General features: G+C 47.7%; 1 protein-coding gene across 4 annotated transcripts in view; it reads right to left on the reverse strand.

Annotated features, from left to right (window-relative positions):
- LOC127598089 (genetic suppressor element 1-like) overlaps positions 1–23,154 on the reverse strand; it is a 63,900-nt gene that overhangs the window by 23,716 nt on the left and 17,030 nt on the right. The window contains exon 1 of one of the 4 annotated variants that reach the window (XM_052061635.1): positions 14,283–14,423. The exons of 2 other annotated variants lie outside the window; for them this stretch is intronic. The gene's annotated coding sequence lies outside the window, so the exon portion shown is untranslated. Of the gene's footprint in view, positions 1–6,677; positions 6,736–14,282; positions 14,424–23,154 lie in introns of those variants that run through there. One more of the 4 variants, XM_052061636.1, reaches the window with a different exon arrangement.

Below are 23,154 nucleotides of genomic sequence, written 5' to 3' on the forward strand. Positions count from 1 at the left end.
GCATGGCAGGCTGATTGAACACTCTAAATTGTCACTAGGTGTGACTGTGAGCATGGATGTTTGCTCGTCTGTGTGTGCCCTGCGATTGGCTGGCAACCAGTTCAGGGTGTACCCCATCTATGGCCCAAAACGGCTGGGATAGGCTTCAGCACACCTGCAACTCTCGTGAAGATAAGTGGTTGGATATTGGATGGATGGATGGATGGATGGATAATCTATTCAACAGATGTTTGGAATTCTGTTGTTCTGTTATAATTCCATGTACCGGTATTAGTTCCCATGAATACTTGGTGCCAAAGTAGCACCAGCATAAGAAAATATATTAGAAATTCAGGAGCCATTTAAGTGTGCGTGTGAGCTTGTACAAACTGCAAGGTCGCTCGCATGGAGACAATCCCAAGGTCTTAAGGGCACAGTGGGCCACTTACATTGAGGAAATGGACGTGTGTGCACTCATGTGCGTGATTTGCTATTAGGGTCAGCACTCTATTTGACACAGCGCCACCCCTTGACCGTTACGGAGACACAAGATTCCAACAGGAAGCACCATCACAAATAAAGGCATATTGGTACAAAGTGTGTCACTGTTGAAGAAAGAAGTGGGAAAAAAACACTTTTTTTCCAATGAAAAGAAGTTTAAATATGTTTAAAGCCTATTTAAAGCATGTATAATAGGTAAAAATCTATTTTTTTAACATCCTCTTTCACGTGGTCTTTATATGGTATTTTCATGTCTTGCATTTTGGTCTGGAATACATCCCTCGCCCTAAACTCTTTACTTGAAAAAAAGCAATTACTTTAGTTACATTCTCTTTGATTATCTTTTTATACAATGCAGCACTATTTTTCTTTATCAAAATACAAAACAAATTGTGGTGCATTTGGGAAGACAGTTTGATTTCCAATGCATTTCAAAGGGAAAAAAATGTATTTCATTTCTGAGTAAATTTACTTCCAATAATGGTCATGCAAGAAACTCAATTGTCTGCTCAATTCTATTTTTGCTTGCCTACATAAATCAAGCTCATCTCCTATGTGGCGCATTCAGGTAACCATTTCACAATTCTGATTGCATCCAAGATCCCTGAAAAGCAATAAGAAGTCTATTTGTGTGCCTCCCACATAAAAGCAAGGGGAACACAAGGAGGCAAGTGCACGTGTAGTTGCTTTTATGTCCGTTAATGCAACGTAATTGCGTGTAGCTTTTCATGTGACGTCCAAACACAAATGTCCCTGGGGCCAATTAGGCTGATTTTGAATCCATATTCTATTGATTAGTGGACACACTTAGCGCAAACATAGGCTGGAGCAACCTTTGTCCCAAACCCTTTCACTAACCCAATAATGTTAATTACAGCTGGAATTAGCCAGCAGCCCCCTACACTCCAACTACCACCCTACCCCCCTGCTCGCTCACCACAGCCATGACCTCATTACCACCACACAAAGACACACACGATCATCCTTCGCACACACAAGCGATAAACAGTGGTAAACACATTGGACACTGTGCAATGTTTTACTCATCATATTAACCGAGTCGAAAGAGCCACATTTTCTTTGAAAAATGCAAAAATGGTTGTAATATGAATGCCAGGCCAGTTGACGGTGCTGTGACGTTCTTAAGGCAATACAAAAAATATTTGTCAGATATTTTTAAGCAGCATTTATTTTGTTGTGGTGGGGTAGACGGGCTATACAGAATGCTGACACTTCCAGATTCAAAATTACACGTCTTCGATTTAGCACCACAATGTGAGGTGTTATGGTAATATTAGAAGATGGGGAAGACGAGGCTGAGAAGGTCCCCTAACACCTACAGTATTTTTGTGTGTGTTTTGTTCACACAAAATAGCGAGACTATATGTCTGTGAGTACTGTCGTATGCCTTGTTTAGATGGGTTGTTGCTCTGTGAGTGTTGAAGGAGTTGTTCGAAGGTTTATAATAACAGTTAGCATGCTAATGTCCATTAGGTTTACAGCTCAGTCTTCCAGACAGGATTTCATATTTTGTGTATTCTCTTTCCCTCCCTTTTTATTTAGGAATCTGTTTTCATTAATTTGTTCTCATTATTAAAAAAAAAAATCCTTGTCTCACCCCCCCTCGGGTGGTGTCCGTCCCTCATTCAACTCGGGTCCTCTACCAGAGGCCAGGAAGCTTGAGGGTTCTGCGCAGTATCCTTGCTGTTCCCAGCACTGCACATTTCTGGACTGAGATGTCCAATGTTGTTCCCAGGATCTGTTGCAACCACTCATCTAGTTTGGGGGTCACTGCCCCGAGTGCTCCGACCACCACAGGCACGACTGTCACCTTTACCTTCCAGGCTCTCTCCAGCTGCTCTCTGAGGCCTTGGTATTTGTCGAGTTTCTTGTGTTCCTTCTTCCTGATGTTTCGATCACTTGGGACCGCTACATCCACCACAACGGCTTTCCTCTGTCCTTTATCTATGATCACGATATCTGGTTGGTTCGCCAATACCATCTTGTCAGTCTGGATCTGGAAGTCCCACAGGATCTTCGCTCTGTTATTCTCCACCACCTTTGGAGGTGTTTCCCATTTTGACCTTGGGGTGTCCAGTCCATACTCCGCACAGATGTTTTGGTAGACTATGCCAGCCACCTGGTTATGGCGTCCCATGTCGGCTTTCCCTGCCAGCATCTTACACCCTGCAGATATGTGTTGTGTTGGATCGTCTCAGGTGCCTCTTTGCACAACCTACACCTTGGGTCTTGTCTGGTGTGGTATATCTGGGCCTCGATGGCTCTGGTGCTCAAGGCCTGCTCCTGAGCAGCCAGGATGAGTGCCTCTGTGCTGTCCTTCAGGCCAGCCCTCTCTAGCCACTGATAGGACTTCTTGAGATCGGCCACTTCAGTTATGGTCCGGTGGTACATCCCGTGTAGGGGCTTGTCCTCCCTTGATGGTCCCTCTTCCAGCGCCTCATCTTGTGTTCCCCATTGTCTGAGACATTCTCTGAGTACGTCATCCGTTGGAGCCTTCTCCTTGATGTATTCATGGCGCTTGGATGTTTCACCCTGGACAGTGGCTCTCACACTCACTAGTCCCCGGCCTCCTTCCTTTCGGCTTGCGTACAGTCTCAGAGTGCTGGATTTGGGATGGAACCCTCCATGCATGGTTAGGAGCTTTCGGGTCTTTGCGTCTGTGGTCTGAATGTCTTCCTTTGGCCACCTTATTATTCCTGCAGGGTATCTGATCACTGGCAGGGCATAGTTGTTTATTGCCCGGGTCTAATTCTTGCCATTGAGCTGGCTTCTATCTATCTATCTATCTATCTATCTATCTATCTATCTATCTATCTATCTATCTATCTATCTATCTATCTATCTATCTATCTATCTATCTATCTATCTATCTATCTATCTATCTATCTATCTATCTATCTATCTATCTATCTATCTATCTATCTATCTATCTATCTATCTATATATTGCGCGTCGTCCCGCACGCGGTCTGTCCTTCCGTCTTTCCCTTTTCAAAACGTACCTACTTCACCGCGCCGCTGCGCGCCGCCACTGCGCGCCGCCACTGCGCGCCGCCACTGCGCCGCTCAGGCAGTGGCTCACTACGATCGCGCGGGCATCTTAGCGAAAAAATGTTGTCTACCCACAAGCATTGCAATGAAATTGTTAGTTATTTAGTACAGCTAAACATCTCTTTATTTTCGCGATAAGCAATGAAGATGAACAAAAAGTTGAACCAAGCAACAACACTTTTGTGGGCCGAAGGCCCACCTTACCAGCCTTCCGCAGGAACTAGCTGATGAGCCGCCCAGAGGGCGGCGAACCAGCTAGTATGTGTATATATATATATATATATATATATATATATATAGTGGTATATAGTGGTTGCAACAGATCCCGGGAACAACATCGGACATCTCAGTCCAGAAATGTGCAGTGCTGGAAACAGCAAGGATACTGCGCAGAACCCTCAAGCTTCCTGGCCTCTGGTAGAGGACCCGAGCTGTATGAGGGACAGACACCACCCAAGTGGTGAGACGAGGATTTTTTAAAAAATATATATATTATATAAAGCATGCCAATTTTTGTTTTATATCTACTTTCATGTCTGTAAAAACATATTTAAACCTGTGCTTTTAAAAGTGCTGTATTAATAAAGGTATTGTAGCATTGCTGGGAGACTGGATGCGCTCCCAGCATGCTTTGCAGTACTAAGAATGTAAATATTGTTTAAAAGCATGTTTTTTTATAAATTTTTTCTTCTGTCGTTGTTTGAGTTGTTTCATTATTAGCAAGCATTTTATTCAGTTTGCTGTAATAAGTTTGGCTTCAATGTGACACTGTGATTGTGCATGACATGTTGACTAATCACTTGCCAACACTTGTGCGGGGTGTGAATAAGACGTAAGCTTGTTTTTCTGCTTCCAAAAATATAAGTGCCATTGTCCTCACTCCCTTGTTATTATTCATGTTATAATTATTATCAATTGCTGTGACATCTTTGTTAAATTCCGTTCGCCCATTTCTGATGGTTTGCTTGCGAGCAGAATTTTATTTTGCATTTGCTAATTTTCTTAGTTTCAGCTTTGCAGTGACAACATCTTGAAGTTAGCATGTAAGAACTGAGCAAGCAAGAGAGCAAAGCGTGAAAAGTGTGTTTTGTGTTTTGTTGTGTTAAACTATTGTGATTAAATATACAGTATATATACAGTATATACATATACTGCCATATAAAATGTAACTGTAATTGCCTGGAAGTAAATTCTGTCAATTCACGACAAGCTAAATTAAAAAAAAAAAAAGGACCGTTTGCGCGAAAATATAGAAGGGAAAAATGTTTTGCTCAATAATTAGTTGGATTTTGTACAAAAAACTTTAAAAAGTGGCATATTTTGAAAAGTTGTCTTTTTATGAACAAATGAATTTATGAGAAACTGTCGAACCACTACAACGATGATTTTGGGCTACTAGCACCCCGAAAAAAGTCAAACTTTTTTTTGCTCAACTATTTAGTAGCATTTTGTGTGAAAAGTCAAGTCAAGTCAAGTCAACAGTATTTATAGAGCACTTTCAAACAGCCATCGCTGCATACAAAGTGCTGTACATGGAGCGATTTAACATATACAATAAACAGTAAGACGAATCAGTAATAAGTAATAAGGCGGTAGAAAGCACCAAGCAGTAAAATCAAGAGCAAATCTAAGTCATGCTGAGTCAAACGCCAAAGAATACAAGTGAGTTTTGAGGAGGGCTTTAAAGATGGGCAGCGAGGAGGCTTGCCGAATGTTCAGTGGGAGGTCATTCCAGAGAGATGGACCAGCAACAGAAAAGGCTCGATCCCCTCTGAGCCTCAGTTTAGTTCTTGGTACGTCTAGCAAAGACTGGTCCACAGACCTGAGGCGCCGGGCAGGGGTGTAGGGGCGTATGAGCTCAGAGAGGTAAGGTGGCGCGAGATTATTCAGAGATTTGAAAACAAAGAGGAGGATCTTAAAAATAATTCTAAAATGAATGGGGAGCCAGTGAAGGGATGCCAAAGTAGGAGTTATATGCTCCCTCTTACGAGTACCAGTCAAGAGGCGAGCAGCGGCATTCTGGACCAGCTGAAGGCGCTTGATGGAGGACTGGCTGACTCCAAAGTACAGGGCGTTGCAGTAATCGAGCCGGGATGTGACAAAGGCATGAATTACTGTCTCAAAGTGTTCATGTGAGAGGAAAGGTTTTATTTTGGCCAGCTGTCTAAGGTGAAAGAAGCTGGATTTAACAACGGCACCAATTTGCCGATCGAGTTTGAAATCACTGTCCAGTTTAAGTCCCAAGTTTGAGACCGTTGATTTCAGATAAGGAGATAGGGGGCCCAAGTCTACAGGATGGAATGTACAAGGTCCACTGGGGCCAAACAATATCACCTCTGTCTTCTTTTCGTTGAACTTCAAGAAATTTTGTGCCATCCAGGTTTTGATCTTCCATGTCAGTCGTTGATGTCAGTCGTAAAGCAAAATAATTTGGAAATTTACCAGGCTATGTAAATGAGTGGAATCAGCATACTTTTTTTTACACAAGTATCTGCACAGTACAGAGTGTGACTAATTTCACATACATGCTAAAAGAAAAGTCACAAAAAGAGCCATTGGAGAGAAATAGACTGTCAACTTGCAGCTGAACATCCTGTCATGTGTACGCATGCAAATATACGCACAGCATTTACAACCAGAGGGGCCAATAGTGCAGACACTCCATGTAGATAGCTGGCAAATGTACTTCCGTATAGTAACTGTACTTGGTTACCCTGAGTACAAGTTTGAGTGAAGAAAGAGTAGGAATGAGGGGGGAAAAAAGATCCTGATGAGGCTCTGCTGAGGTTGAGAAGATAAGAGTCTCGATGCACTCTCTCTCTTCCTCGCCATCCCGCCTTCGTCTTTCCCCCATTCCTCCTCTCCTCCTCCCCCATCTCTTCCTTCGGTCTCATCTATCTCGGCACGCCGGGAGCTCATTTCACTAAAGCCAACCACAACACGCTGCTTGCTTTTTCTTTTCTTTTGCTCGCCACAATCTTGCTGCCATATTCCCATGACAGTCCACCACCACATAAACACACTCACACACACACAGACCATATACACGTGCACATAAACACACATACATGCACATTTTGTAGTAACATGTGCATGTGTGCATAATTCAAACAAGCAGACACTCACCGTCCTGCTCACTCTTCCGCCTGTTCGTCGTCTGTGCTCCTCTGTGACTCTGCCTCCCCCGCCCCCCCTTCCCCCCTCTAGCCTTGCAGCTGCCGTGTGGCCACGTGACCTCCTCTCAACCCACTCCTCCTCATCCTCCCCATCCACTAGCACCCCCTCCTCCTTTCCCTCGCACTCCATCTATTACCCTCCTCAAAATCCCACACCTAGCACCCACCATACTTGTCGTCTCTGTCACTCGTTACAGCTTCCCAGTTTTCTCTCTCAAAGTGTGCTCTCGTCATTCTTCCTTCGTTTAGGCGTTAGCACATGTGCATGCGTGTGTGTGTGTGTGTGTGTGTGTGTGTGTGAGGGGCAGTGGGGGTAGCTCCCGACAGTGACCCTTGACCCCCTCACCTCTAACCTTTGCCCCCATAGCCAGCATAAAGTTCGAGGGGGACAAACAAAACAAAAACACCAGGCACCGCACCCTACAGGAATGTTTATGTTTTAAAGGGGATATATATATACTGAACGCTTTTTAAATTGCGGCAGCACAGTAGAGATTTGTGGTTAGCACATCCGCCTCGCAGTTTTACGGTTTTGGGTGTCAGTTTGGACGTTCTCCCACATTTCAACACCATGCATAGGTTAATGACAAATTAAATTTATTTTATTTTTATTGACAGCGCACACATACCCTCAGTGTAAGAACTGCCGCGTCTTGATTTTCGTGCTGGGGCAAGTCTCGTTTACCATGGTTGGAAATCTGGCAGACCGCTCCATGCTGGGCATTTCGGTGGACTGAAGGTGTTTTTCTTTACACTCAACCTGACAATTTGGTGACTGAAAGTGGACTACACTTAAGACCAGCTCGAAGAAGGCCTAAGATCTGGCGCGGATGGTGTGGTGCGTTGTTGAATGAAAGGCGGACAGATTCCACCCTCTGCTGATATGTGTGATGGATGTCATTGCAGTTCATTCAGAAATATGACAACAGCATGCACTGAACCATCTTAATCATTGTAGAAATCAATTAATTAAACACACCAATATTATTTTTGTCTTTAATGTATTTTTCAAAACACAGCCCTGGGCCCCAGTACTGCAATGCGGGCCATCATGTCTAAGACTGTGTGCACCTCTCCTGTGCTGAATTTAAAGGGAATTAGAGGAGCTGTTTCCTTTGGACGGGAAGCAATCATCCGTGTTCACTCCCACAACGGCGCAAACAGCCATTTCTAACTGCGCCTGTCTACGAAGCTACCAAATGAAAGAAACTTCACCCATGTACACAGTTTGACCGTACTTTGTGATGCACGAAAATAGGGTCCACTGACTCAAAACTCTCCAGAAGGTTGAAATGGGTATCTATAGGTGCCATGCAATCGGCTGGCCACCAGTCCAGGGTTGGATGGATAGATGGATGGAGAAAGGGAAAGATGATTGCACCGATCCATGGATGGGGGGATAAATAGATAGATGAATGATGTGTTAAAATGTACCGTAGATCCCCAAAAACAACATAAGCTAATAAAATCCTTTGCCTCTATGTCATAATTACAATCAGTTTTTCTCCATGCACACACACACACACACACACACACACACACACACACACACACACACACACACACACACTCTGGCTGCTCTTAATGAGCTGACGCAGTAGGTTATGCACCCGCCACTGTCCTCATAGAGAGGCAGTCAGGTGAGTGTGTGCATGTGTGTGTGTTTGTGTGTGACTTTTGGAAGAAGGAGGGAGGGAATGAGGACAGGAGGCCTGGACACGTCCTGTAGTATGACATCATGCTGAGGTTTGCTATTGTTCACTTACAGTGTATGTTTTGTGTAAGCATCTTTGTGTGTGCGTGCGTGCGTGCGTGCGTGTGTGTGTGTGTGCGTTGCTCGACAGTTTAATTCACTCTGTTTATGACCTCCACCTTGCGTGAAAATGTGAGGACAAGAGCTGTTGTTGTGCTCGTCATTTACTACTTGGCTAGTTCTCAGGAGTATGCACTCAAAAACAACAGAGGAATTCAATCCAACTTTGTTGTGGCTCGCGTCACTTGTATTTCAAAACACCTCTGTATTTGGAGGCTGAAGGCAAACAGTTATGCAGATAGCAAGTTAATAACTTAAAACCTATAAATGATGTCATTAATCAGTCAACATCGACTCGTCTCTCATCACCTTAACATCAGCCTAAAAAATGTTCAACTTCAAGTGCCGGCATGTGTTACCATCCACTTACACAAATGCTGTGCTGGGCAATATTTTCCAAATCTATTCTTATTCGCTGGTACACATGCGCTCCACTTTGTTATTTGCTGCTCTGGCAGCTAACGTTAATAGCAGTTACAATAGCTGGCAGACATCCATGGATTCTATACACACACACACGCACGCACGCGCACAGAACACACACACACACACGCATACACATTGAGTGCAAATGAGAGGAAAAGTAGCCAAATGTTTTACAGCCCCTTAAAGTTGTCTATAATAGCAGTCGCAGTGGCGTCAGCCCAGCATTCAGGGCTTCTCACGGGGCTGCTAAATGGCTTTACTAGCTTCGCTCGCACAGCAGCACTTAACACTTCCTCACCGTCCATAAACAACACACACACACACACACACACAGACACTCATTCTCCTCTGCCACACACAAACAGGCCCGTAAGTGCACATAAATGTCAGAAGAAAAAAAAAGAAAAAGATGTGCAGCAAGACATCCACGAGGAAAGGTGATCTTCCTTTACAACACACACTCACAAATCAGCTGACTCAGTTGACTTTATACACACTGCACTCTGCAAAATATATGCATGCGACCCCGGGGGACCAAACAGCCAGCACGCATTTGTGCTGCTGGGGTAAATGGAGCAGAAAAAGCACAGAGTGTAAGAAGCAACACCTCCAGCTCAGGGATAGACAATTAGGACTCCGAAGCAGTGAGTCGTGGACATGTGGATGCAATGATTGTGTTTGATACACAACACTAAGCTTCAAGTGGCTCTATTTTCATTCAAATCAAGTGCGTTATCACAACTGCAAATATTTGGAAAATGATGCTGGTGAGACCTCTGGTAGCAATGCCCGGAATGGCCCCTCTAGTGGCTGTGAGCAGTGCTGGGATGATGTTTGAGAGCTGATTGGACACTCATCTGCTCGTCATATTCGCTCACTGATGACAACCGAGCACTTGGGAAACTTGGTTAAACACAATTATCCTTGGCCCAAGTACCACTTCAAAAAATGCACTGCTCTCCAAGTATCATTGCTAACATTAAATATAGCAGAGTAGGCCTAAGTATTCATCAAAAACCAGACAAAGCTATAACCTCTAAAGTACATTTAATTTAAGATTATTGGATTGTGTCCCTGTAAAGGGACTAAAAGCATTTTTTATACAAGCCTCTACTTAAAATATTTTTTCCCATTTTAATTTCGTGCCTCATCTAGCAATTGGCCACATCATTACAATTTGCGTATGTTTGAAGGGAGGGGGGAGGGGTTGTCAGGCAGACTCAGTATCTCCTCCTCTTCATCCTGTGGCCCCGGACTGCCTCACACGGCAGGTGTCCACAGCACGCTGGCTTGACCTCGACTGTCTGAACAAACACGAAGGCACCTAAGACACACAAAATAGCAGATGCACGCAAGCAGGTGCTCGGGGAGGAAAAGCGTGGGGCGTCGGCCAAGGTGTGTGCTCCGTGAAGCACAACATAAACTAGTAGAGTTGATTGCTTGAATGGGTTTTCTGCACATACTCCTGAAAAAACATTCCAGAAAAAAAGCATGCATTTGTTCATTCCACAAGAGGTACTTGTACGTCTTTTTAAAATTGGGCCCCGCCTACCAAGGACGTACTTGTATGTCTAAGTCTTTTTTTTTTTTGCGTCATAAAGAGGAGGGTCTGATGCAATCTGTGAAATAGAATAAGCCATTTGCATTGTAAATCATGTAAAAAGTGACCAGTAGGTGGCAGTGGTGCCTCATGTGATTAAAATGCATGCTTTTACAAAAAGCTCTTTTTCTCCGTTTTTTGCCTACGAATTGCCATTTCCATGAAACTTAGCCATTTTGTAATGCCGATTGCTGAAGAATGCAAACTTTATTTTGGTAGGCTCCATGTTTCTATGGCATTAGAACCAAATATTCTGTGGGCCTTGCAAGATCAGTCAAAATCCAGTAAAACACTGGAATTGAGGGGGTTGCTCCAGTGAAAATGGCTGGGATTGAATGAGTTAATTGAAGACTGTAAATGTGAGTGCGAATGCTTGTTCATACAGTATATGCGCCTTGCCATTTACTGCCAAGCAGTCCAGAGTGTACTCCGTCTCTTGCCGAAAGTTAGCCAGGATACGCTTCAGATCACATGACCATAGTGAAGAAATATTTTAAAAGATGTTAAATGTTTTCTATGGCTTCCAAGTGTTTGTCTTTCAAATATTGACTGAAAATGCAATCTCTGTAAAAACTGCTGAAGCAATCAAGAACAAGAAAAAAAAGGACAATGTATTTGAGTTTGTCAAGAGGAAAGAGTTTTGTTGGTGCAAAAAGAAAAAAAAACGTATACAATTTTTATAAAATGCTCAAATGGCAAAATCGTGCTACTGCACAGTGTAAACATTCAAATGAGCAGGATTACAATCGAAAAATATTGCCACTGTGTGGTTGACAGACAGTGATGTCATTTGTTCAGGATTCTGATGGCATGTGGGTAGAAGCTGTTTCTGGCTTTGGCATCTGCCAGATGGGAGAAGTCTGAAAAGTGTGTGTTGTGGATGTGTGTTCTCTCAGAAAATGTGCTGCACCCTCTTTGTGGGATGGCTGTCATATACTTGTATAAGTGGTGTGGTGGTGTGGAGGCTACCCCGCTGATGTGTTGTGAAGCTTCAGTGACATGCTGGGGAATCTTAACGTCCTGTATGGCCCAGTAACCATGATGCTCGCCATTGTGCATCTGGAGAAGGTTTTGAAGGGGGGGATTACCAAGAAGCTCAGTCCCTAGTCATCGCTCATGTGGATACTGACGAGTTTAAAGGTTCTCACCTCTCTACCTGAGACCCACAAATGACAAGTTGCTCTTTGCTCAGCCTTGGGTTGATAATGATCTTTGAGGTGTTTAAAGAGATGTTAATGTTGTATTTCCAGGACCCCAGTTGAACCACCTGATTCCTGTAAGCTGGCTCGTCTCCACTGCTGGTATCAGGCCAAAACTTCCCATGTCAATTTGGTGAAATGTAGTGTTTGTTTTAGTTGCTTCTATTGGTCAGTTTCCATGTGTGTGTTATTTTTACAAATGACTGACCAATCTAAAGTGTGTGGCTTGCTCTTTTTGATGATACAAAGTTAAGGTTTTTAGAGGTATAAATAAGCTGCCAAAAATGCCAACGATACATGTGAGATGATGCTGCAAACTACAGCCACAATTCCAAATTTATTGATAATAAACACCTCTCCACCTGAGCTGACCCAAGAATTACGAATTCTGCCCAGCAACAAGTTGTCACCAAACTTGTTTTCCTGGTATGTCAATTAAAACAAACTGCCTCTCGATGCATGAATGACTAGCAAATACACACGGCTACTACACCCAAAAGAGGGTATGAAGGATGTGCGTGCATGTGCGTGCATTTGTGTGCGTATGTGTGTGTGTGTGCGGGGGGGAGGGGGGGGGGTGTTAGCAAGTGGACTACTTTAGTATATCAATATGAGAAGAGGATCATTAAAGAGATTGGAGGTTGACTTGGTAACCCCTGCAGAGCAGCTGGTCCATGGCAGGTCAGATGGTGCATAGGGGTGCACACGTTTGTGTGTGTGTGTGTGTGTGTGTGTGCGCGCGCATGTGCGCACACATGTGCATGTGTGCATGTATGCGTGTGTATGTGTGTCAAACTCCACCTGCAGGCTGTGTACACACACACACACACACACACACACACACACGCACACACACAATAGCCAAGTGATCCGCTAGGCTGCCGCTAATGCACCCGGTGGCATCTGTCTCATTGACGCCAACAATACAGTCACTGTTAAAGGTCTCCCTTGAGTCCCGTGGGTGTTGCGGGATGACACCCTGCATCACAGCCATGGGGTACAGACTACATGACCTCAAGCCCAAACTAATTCTAAACTTATCCCCACATGGCTGGGAGCAGATCATTTATGCAGTTATGTGCCGGGAGGGAAACGCTTTTCGCCTGGATAAACTGAGGAGGAGGGTGGACGAGCAGTTTTAGTGGCTGCTATCACTGCCCCACTCCACTGACAGACACATCATCTTCTATCGATCTTGCTAGCTAGCTAGCTGGCTATCTATCAATTTTCCTAGATGGCTATCCATCTATCTACATAGCTAGCTAACTATCCTCACACCAAGTAATGCTAACCTTACTGTAAATCGCTTGAGTCCCATTTGCATCTATTAAATCGGGTTTGCCACAGACGGGAGCATTTGTTTGCTCAGCAACAGGTTGAACGGGAAAGAGATTGTCCAGCGGAAGCTGCCTAACGTGCTAAGAAACACCTGACCGCCAGTCAGTTGTGAACACGCTCCAACTGGACGTGCTGCTTTTTGGCAATAAAGGCGACACAACGTGGCTTTCATTCGGCTCAAAAGCGTTTTGCTGCATTTGTAGGAACAGACAAATATATCAAATATAATCAACCAGACCATTCCAACCCTTTTTGAATGCAATTCTTCCCACTAACATATTTTCGGCATGTGTGACAAACTGAATCAAAGTGACTTCCGGTTTCTGTACTTGCACTTCTGTGAAAGAGAATAGATCTTCACTGAATACCCTCATACTCACACTCACAAATCACACTTTGCTGAGTTACACACACTGCATCATTTCCATAGCAAATACATATGAAAATCAAATGAAACAGAAATGTGCAACACTGATGAATAAGTCATGCAATAGACATCAAGTCAACACAGACAACTGAATGCTGTGCATCCGCTGCAAGAAAAAAAAAGTCAAAACCCAAATTAGGTATTGTAAATCAAGAAAAAATATGCTTGGTTTTCTGTCTGCCAAGATATTTCTTTTTACCAGGCAGCCTGTGAGTCACAGATTTCTTTCTTTTTTTTGCCACAAAAATCTTGTTATTTAGATTTCATTACCGGTTAGGAGTCAGTTTAGACTAAAATAAGACATTGGTCGGTAGACTTGAGGTTAGCTAGTACATTTTCCTGTTCTCTTGGGAGATCATTTTGTAATTTGTTTGTAATATATTCCTTATTTTGTGACATTTTCTTGTTTTTGTTTTTAAATCCCAAAGCAGACATCATTGAGAAGCCTCAGATTGGACAGCATTTTCATGAAAATAAAATAAAAAGTATGAAACAGAGAGCTTGCTGCCTAAAAGATCCATTTACATTGCCATAAACAGAAAGCACATGTGTAATACCGTTAAAGCAAACAGCAGTTAAGTTGTTCAAAACGAGAAGTGTAGCCCTGATAAATATCCATTGCAATCGCCATCAAGTCAACACAGACAACTCAAAGCTGTGTGTACACATCATTGCGAGCCTAATTGGACAAGCAGCATTTAGGCATTAAAAAAATAAAAATAAAAAAAGAATGCATGAGACAGATAACTTACCGCCTAAAAGAAAATAAGGAAGAAAAAGCAGTCCTCGGCTTTAGCCCATCTCGTTCGTAACTGTGACAAAACACAGCGGCTGCGTGGATGTGGGAAGGACAAGAGGGAGACAAGGAAGAAGGAGGGAGGAGGGAGGCTTGGAAGGGGAGGGAGGATGGATGGGGTGGGTGGGGAAACTAGCACCTGCTCCACTGATGCTCCCTGGGGGGGAACGAGGGATGGAGAGGAGGGAAGAGGTGAATCCCCGTAAACCAACCATCCCTCCCCCCAAGCCTTTCCACATGCATGCACAAACCGTGCTGATAGCTCACACAGGCCTAAAGGGCACTGAAGACGTGATGCTCATGTCATCATGTCAACATATCTGCTAGTTGAACTCATACTCCTCTTTTGGTGCTCACCAATACTTTCTTTTCATGGGTTTTTACTTTATACGCATGCAGGCAAGTTCAGGCTAGTTTAAAGTTGACATTATGCCACAAAAAGCTGAGCAGCACTGAGCTATGCCAACAGAGACACAATTTAATTCAAATGTATTTGGTTTATCACGAAAAATTGCATCCAAATGTGTTTTGGTTACACTGGTTGTATTAAAGCAAGTTTAAAATAGCTCGTGGGACCTTTCTGTTACAGGTGTCAGCTAATGCACGCAGATATACTTTCTTCTTCTCGTCTCCTGGGAGCGGAGCTGTGGCGTCGAGTCATTGAAAGGCAAGTCTGCATCGCTGTTGGCTGCCGCGATTCATATACACTACATTATCGTTTATCGCGGATTCGGTGCATCGCGGATTTTTTCAAATATATTCATAAAAAAAGAAAAATATTTTTTTTTCTTCATATACATGGAGTACAGTACTGTATATGTTGCTCTATGTGACTCGCTGTAGTTTTACAGCTTCTCACGGACTGTTTGCGGACTTTTTGGTGCCTTAAAAAAAAACAAAAAAATGTTTGTTTGTTTTTTTACCTCTATAGGTTCATTGTTCGCTACTTCGTGGATTGTCATTTATCGCGGGTGGTTTTGGTCCCCATTAACCGTGATGAACGAGGGATTACTGTATATGGCACATGGATACATCTTCAAAAATAAATACACAATCTCGTTGAAAACTACTACATGAACGTGCCGATTATCAGAAGCTAGCACTAATCAGGGCATATAGCAAAACTAGATGCCGCTCTGTTTATCTTTTGCCTTTGATATGATATCAGATGGAGGGCGGCCCAGTAGTCCAGTGGTTAGCACGTCGGCTTCACAGTGCAGAGGTAGCGGGTTCGATTCCAGCTCCGGCCTCCCTGTGTGGAGTGCATGTTCTCCGGCGTGGGTTTTCTCCGGGTTTTCTCCGGGTGCTCCGGTTTCCTCCCACATTCCAAAAATATGCGTGGCAGGCTGATTGAACACTCTAAATTGTCCCTAGGTGTGAGTGTGAGTGCGAATGGTTGTTCGTTTATGTGTGGCCTGCGATTGGCTGGCAACTGATTCAGGGTGTCCCCCGCCTACTGCCCGAAGACAGCTGGGATAGGCTCCAGCACCCCCCGCAACCGGAGGATCAAGCGGCTCGGAAGATGTATGAATGAATGAATGATATCAGATGGATCACACCTACTGTGAATGATCTGAAATCCAGTGTTTCAGGCACTGTAGCCCGGGTGACATTTTGGACAAATTGAGTGAAAATGGGTCAAAAGACCATCAAACTACTTTGAATGGCAGGAAGCTCCAGCCCCTCATACCTGCCTCACCAGCACACACATTTTTGCAGCTGATTTGCATGGATTTGTACCTGCGACTTTCAACCTTGCACCCCAATACAGCTGCCAGTCGAGCCTTTATGCTTCCCCCTAATTAAGGTACCTACTTAATAACACACACAAAATGCTTGTAGATGAGCACAAGCAGCCTTTCAACAAGCGCTTGAAGGAGGCAACAAAACATACGAACGAGGCTCTTGCAATCCCCCCCAACCCGTGGCTGTTGTGCTCAAACCTACACAGGGGGAAGAGGGGGAGGGGGGGTGGGTATGCGTGTGTGTCTACAGGGACATGTGTAGCCTGACATGATTTATGGTGGGGCTGTGCACAGTGAGACACTCTCTGAGGTGGGTGGTGTCTCACCTCCGTCCTCTGTGACCTATACAGATTCACTGCTGTGTGCATGCGTGCGTGTGTGTGTGCGCGCGCGCGCGCTCTTCGTGTGCGCAAAGAATTAGAGTGGCTGATAGATTGTAAACGTACATGAGAGTATGCGCATTTCCTGCAGGTGCATGGGAGACTGATGGATCATACTCTGTCTATGCGTGTGTTGTTCGGGGGTGGTGGTCATGGGGGGAGGGGGTGGGGGTCAAAGCGTATTGTGCAGTGTATTGTCAGGATGGGTAACACTGCACAGCCCCCCCCCCCCCCCCCGCCCCCGCACCATCTAAAAGAGGCCAAGCACAGAGGCTATTATGAAGTGTGGCAGTAATCGCTGCAGGATTCTTTACTGCCTCTGGAGACCCGGTCATTAGCCTATTCCTCTCTCATAAAGCCTTCTATCCATCACACACGCAAGCATGCACACATTTGTATGCAAACCGCGCACACACGCACTGGGCGGCGCACACTCCATTCATGTCAGTCGAAGATGCACCCGCAAACTTAAAAAAAAAAAAGTGTTTGCATGAGGCCCTCACACATATACTCATATGCATGCAGCATGCACAGAAGCATACGATCAGTCATGAACCCCAGCGTTTGATTATTCAAATGTATTCCTCCTTTCCCCCAACCAATGAAAATGAGACGCCTGTTTACCGCTCCGGTCAGGTGGGAGATCACAAACAGGGCCGAGTCACAGACGTGGGTGGACCTGTGAGTTTAACCCTGCATTTATGTGCATTCGACAGATTGGCTACTACGGTAGAGACTATGCTTTCAAACAACACATTCCTGGCAGTAGGCGACCTCCAATTTGATGACATTTGATGATTTTTATAGACAAGAGAGCCTTTCTCACCGACCCGTGATATCGCGGTTCATTGTTTGCCCACCGTAAAAGTAATATTCATTCATTCATTCATCTTCCGTACCGCTTGATCCTCACTAGGGTCGCGGGGGGTGCTGGAGCCTATCCCAGCTGTCTCCGGGCAGTAGGCGGGGGACACCCCGAATCGTTTGCCAGCCAATCGCAGGGCACACATAGACAAACAACCATCCACGCTCACACTCACACCTAGGGACAATTTAGAGTGATCAATCAGCCTGCCACGCATGTTTTTTGGAATGTGGGAGGAAACCGGAGCACCCGGAGAAAACCCACGCAGGCCCGGGGAGAACATGCAAACTCCACACAGGGAGGCCGGAGCTGGAATCGAACCCGGTACCTCTGCACTGTGAAGCCGACGTGCTAACCACTGGACTACCGGGCCGCTAAAAGTAATATAATAATAGTTATTATTCCCATAAAGGGGAGAGAATATATGCCTGTTAGTAGTGCTGTTGTTGTAGCTGTTGCAGGTGTTTAAAGGTTTAGAAGTTACCGAAACATGTTTTAACGTCAGTCACCTCATCTGCAGTGTTTATTATGTTAGCAAGGATAATGTTGAAATCATCATTCATTGGGTCTTTTGTAAGTCAAGGTACCACTATACCAGTTACGTCCGTCATGTGCTGCCACAGCATACACAGCACACACACGCCCAAGAACAACACAAGCTAACAAAATCTCTTGCCTCTCTGTCATAATTACAATCAGTATTTCTCCATGCACGCTCGCACACACACACACATGCGCGCACGCACACACACACACACACACACACACACACACACACACACACACACACAGCGCTATAACGATAAGCAGTAATCCTGTTTATTAGCACCACCCCTCTCTGTACTTTCCCTTTTGCATCTTATCTCTTGCTCATTTTCTCCCACTCTTATGATCCCTCCTCTGACACACACACACGCACACGCACACGCACACGTTTTGTCAGTGTACTACTACTACTGTGATGTTTGTTGGCCCGGGGGAGCCTGAGTTGAGGAAGCAGGGTGTGGAGTGTGGATGTGTGCTGCTCTTTTCCCGCCTGGCCTCCCAGCACATCCTGCAGAGAGAATTACCTTCCCTTTGTCTGTGTGAAAGGGCCACTGCCTTTACCATCTGTGCAGCGTGTGTGCGTGTGTGTGTGTGTTTGTGTAAGTGGTTGTATTAATGTGCGTGCGTGTGTGTGTGTGTGTTACGTATCTAGAGCATTGAGGACTACTGTGAACCCGGGTTTAAGTTCCGGACCTACAAACAGTAGGTGAAAATCCTCAATATAGAGTAACCATGTACTGTATAACTGTCACGTCGCGTGCTCGCCAGCAGGAGGCGGGTTCTCCCGCCGCCTGTTCGGCACACCTGCCCGTTATTTCGGGCTGATTACGTGCCTTTATTAGGCGACTCCGGCAGTCATCTCACTGCCGGAGAATTCCTTACCGTGCCATTGCTCGCTATTTGCTATTCTCGTCGTTCGACCATTTCTCGCTGCCCTATTGCCTTACGGCCCCAATCTTCGCGTACTTCATATTGTGATCTAATTGTTATCTCGGTAGTTCCTCGCCCTTTATCGTTTCGCGAGCGTTTTCGGTTATCTTCCTTATTTTTTCCTGGTTCTTATTTGACCAGCGCTTTCTGTTACCGTTTTCCCTGTTCGGGCTCCTTTTGTTATTTATTAAAATCCCTTTGTTCTCACAAGATCTTTTCGTTGTCTGCTTCTCCGGGGATCCACCTCGTTTTTTTCTGTTGTGCACGAGGCGATTTCTCATCGCCCCGGGCTCAACGTGACAGAATTCTCCGGCCACCATGGATCCCGCAGACGCCGAAAAGATCTTGTCCGCTCTTGCTCGGCAAGAGCGGCAAATGAGTCAGCACAGCCAAGCCCTTACGGAACTCAGCGGCGCGGTCTCCATGCTGGCTCATCGGTTCGATGATCTCGAACCTCGCCTTATTCGGGTGGAGGAACGAAGACCACCTTCCGGGCTTCGTCCTACCATCCCGGAGGCTCCCTCCTCGTACCCTACTATGTCGAGGGAGCCCTCGCTTCCACATCCCCCTCGTTACGGGGGTGAGCACGGGCAGTGTGGACACTTTTTACACAACTGCTCGCTCGTTTTTGACCAACAGCCGTCCTCCTATGCCACTGACGCCGCCAAGGTGGCTTATATCATGAGTCTCTTGACAGGTCCGGCGGCATCGTGGGCAATCGCGACCAGCGACGCTAAGCCGAATCTCCGCACCTCCTATCCTGAGTTCGTGGCAGCCTTCCGTCGGGTGTTCCACCATCCCGTGCGGGGCAGAGAGGCGGAGGGGCGGCTGCTCGCCCTGCAGCAGGGAAGGCGTTCGGTCGCTGACTACTCCATCGAGTTCCGGATCCTGGCCGCGCAGAGCGGGTACGACGATCGGGCCCTGTGTGGACTGTTTCGCCGTGGCCTGAACTCATTACTCAAGGACGAGCTGGCGACCCGCGACCACAGCACCGATTTGGAGGAGCTGATCGACCTCGCCCTCCTTATGGACAATCGCCTGAGGGAGCGAGGCCGGGAGCGTGGAGGTGATCGGTATCCGTCCCGCCGCACCACGTACCGTGAGGAACATCGTGGGTTCGGTGATCACTCCCGGGACGAGCCGATGCAGCTGGGCGGCAAGGACGGTGGTGCGGAGGAAGGAAGGCGCCGTCATCGCGACCACGCTACAACAAGCGGCGCCCAACCATCCCCCCGCGCCGCAACCAGCCATCCGGGATCGTCCTTCCACGCTTCTCCCGAGTACTGTGAGTCACGGCCCCGCGCGTCGTCCCCCGAGTCTAGGCGAGTAGACAAGCGACCGGGACACCCCAATAGACTCGAGCTCGAGGCGGAGGTATTCGGCGGTTCTCGGTCAAGACGGGTTCGGGCCCTGGTGGATTCGGGAGCCGATGACTGTTTAATGGACACTAATCTCGCGTCCGAACTGGGGTGCTTTTTAGAGGAGTTGGTTGTGGCGAAGCGGGTGCGTGATCTAGATGGGCGCCTCCTGGCGGTGGTAACGCATCGAACGGAGCCGTTAAAGCTTTCGCTATCCGGTAATCATATGGAGCATCGCCGTTTTTATGTTATGCGGTCCCGGAACGCCCCGATCATCCTCGGTTTACCCTGGCTTCAAACGCATAACCCGGTGATCTCATGGGCGCGCCCCGCTATCGATAGCTGGAGCCCCTATTGTTACCAGCACTGCCTGCAGTCAGCCGTCGGGAGGCACGAACGCGTCACGCCCCCCGAGGAGATCTGCCTTGACGGAGTGCCGGAGTGCTATCGGGACCTTAGGGAGGTCTTTAGCGAGGATCGCGCGCGCTCCTTGCCCCCACACCGCCCCTACGATTGCGCGATAGACCTGCAGGCGGGCGCTCCGTTGCCAACCTCGCGTCTGTATCAGGTATCCCATCCCGAGCGCGAGGCGTTAACGGAGTATATTAACAGCTCGCTCGCTGCAGGTCTCATCAGACCATCACGCTCACCGTTAGGGGCGGGTTTCTTCTTCGTGGGGAAGAAGGATAAGTCCCTACGACCCTGCGTAGACTATCGTGGGTTAAATGAAATTACAATTAAAAATAGATACCCGCTACCCTTGTTGGACTCCGCCTTCGCTCCATTACAAACAGCCACAATATTCTCAAAATTAGACTTACGCAGCGCTTACCACTTGGTTCGCATCCGAGAGGGCGACGAGTGGAAAACCGCGTTTAAGACTCCCCTGGGCCATTTCGAATATCTCGTCATGCCTTTTGGCCTCACAAACGCACCCGCCGTCTTCCAGAACCTCATTAATGACGTGCTCCGGGACATGATCAACATCTTCTGTTTCGTTTATCTTGACGACATTTTAGTTTTTTCTCGTTCTCTGCATGAGCACCGGCAACATGTTCGGCTGGTGCTACAACGTTTGCTCGAGAACCGGCTCTTCGTCAAGGCAGAAAAGTGTGAGTTCCATGTTCCCGTAATCTCCTTCCTGGGGTTCATTATAGAACAGGGCAAGCTACGGGCGGACCCCATTAAGACGCGTGCGGTCACTGAATGGCCGGTCCCGTCCAACCGTAAGGAGCTGCAGCGCTTCTTGGGGTTCGCCAACTTCTATAGGCGTTTCATCCGTGGTTACAGCCAGATGGCGCTTCCCCTAACCCGCCTTACTTCGACCAAGATCCCTTTTAAGTGGGACCCTGCCGCGGATGCGGCGTTCGCTCGTCTTAAGGCGGCGTTCACTAGTCCCCCGGTTCTGCAACATCCTGACCCTGACCGCCCTTTCGTCGTAGAGGTGGACGCCTCGGATTCAGGGGTGGGTGCGGTGCTGTCCCAACGCTCCCCAGTCGACCAGAAGCTGCACCCCTGCGCCTTCTTCTCCCGTCGACTCAGTGCCGCCGAGTCGAACTACGACGTGGGCAACCGGGAACTGTTGGCTGTGGTCACCGCATTACAGGAGTGGCGGCACTGGCTCGAGGGGGCTAAGGAACCGTTTACCGTATACACGGACCATAAGAACCTCGCCTATCTCCGCTCCGCGAAGAGACTTGACGCCCGTCAGGCCCGGTGGGCCCTCTTCCTCACCAGGTTTGACTTCGTTCTCACCTACTCCCCCGGTTCCAAGAACACTAAGCCTGACGCCCTTTCCCGGCTCCACGAACCTGCGGGGAGGGACCGTTCCCCGGAGACCATCCTCCCGACCCAGTGCATAGTGGGGGCCGTCCAGTGGGAGATTGAGCAGCGGATCCTGTCCGCCCTGGTGGGGGTGCAGGTGCCGGCGGGGTGCCCAGCAGGGAAGCTGTTCGTGCCTCCTGCCCTCCGTTCGGAGGTCCTGCAGTGGGGACACGCATCCAAGGTGGCGTGTCATCCCGGGGTGAACCGGACTGTGCAGCTCGTCGCCCAGCGTTTCTGGTGGCCGGAGCTCCGCCGCGACACGACGGAGTTCGTCAAGGCCTGCACCTCCTGCGCCTGCGGCAAGTCGTCGCATCAGCCTCCGGCGGGACTGCTCCAGCCGCTGCCCATTCCTCCTCGCCCGTGGTCTCACATCGCGGTGGACTTCGTCACGGGCCTGCCGCCTTCCCGGGGCCGGACGGTCGTGCTCACGATCGTGGACCGCTTCTCCAAGGCCGCTCACTTTGTGCCCTTGTCCAGGTTGCCGTCGGCGCTGGAGACCGCCAACCTCCTCATCCAGCACGTCTTCCGTCTCCACGGCATTCCGGCGGACATCGTGTCAGATCGGGGGCCCCAGTTTGTGTCCCGCGTCTGGAAGCGGTTCTGCCGGTCCCTCGGAGCTACGGCCAGCCTGACCTCGGGGTACCACCCTCAGTCCAATGGACAGGCTGAGCGCGCCAACCAGGATCTGGGGGCAGCCCTCCGCTGTGTTTGTCTCCACCGTCCGGCATCCTGGGCTGACCACCTGCCCTGGGTGGAATATGCCCACAACACTCTCGTTTCCTCCGCTACAGGCAGATCGCCGTTCATGACGGCCTACGGTTACCAGCCACCGCTGTTCCCGTCCCAGGAGGGGCAGGTGGAGGTCCCCTCCGTGCAGCACCACCTTAAGCGGGCCCATCACGTGTGGAGGGAGGCCCGGGCTGCGTTGTCCCGCACTGCGTCCCGGAACCGGCGGATCGCTGATCGTCGTCGGCGCCCGGCGCCCTCATATGCGGTGGGAGAAAAGGTGTGGCTGGCTGCGAGGGATCTTCGCCTGGCCGGCTCGTCCGCCAAACTGGGGCCCCGGTTCGCTGGCCCGTTCGAGGTCGAGGCCGTCATCAGCCCCGTCGCGGTCAGGCTCCGGCTGCCGGCCTCCATGAAGGTCCACCCCGTGTTCCACGTCTCCCTGCTCAAGCCTGTG

This window comes from Hippocampus zosterae, chromosome 3 (genome assembly GCF_025434085.1).
Source record: "Hippocampus zosterae strain Florida chromosome 3, ASM2543408v3, whole genome shotgun sequence".
Taxonomy (NCBI): Eukaryota; Metazoa; Chordata; class Actinopteri; order Syngnathiformes; family Syngnathidae; genus Hippocampus; species Hippocampus zosterae.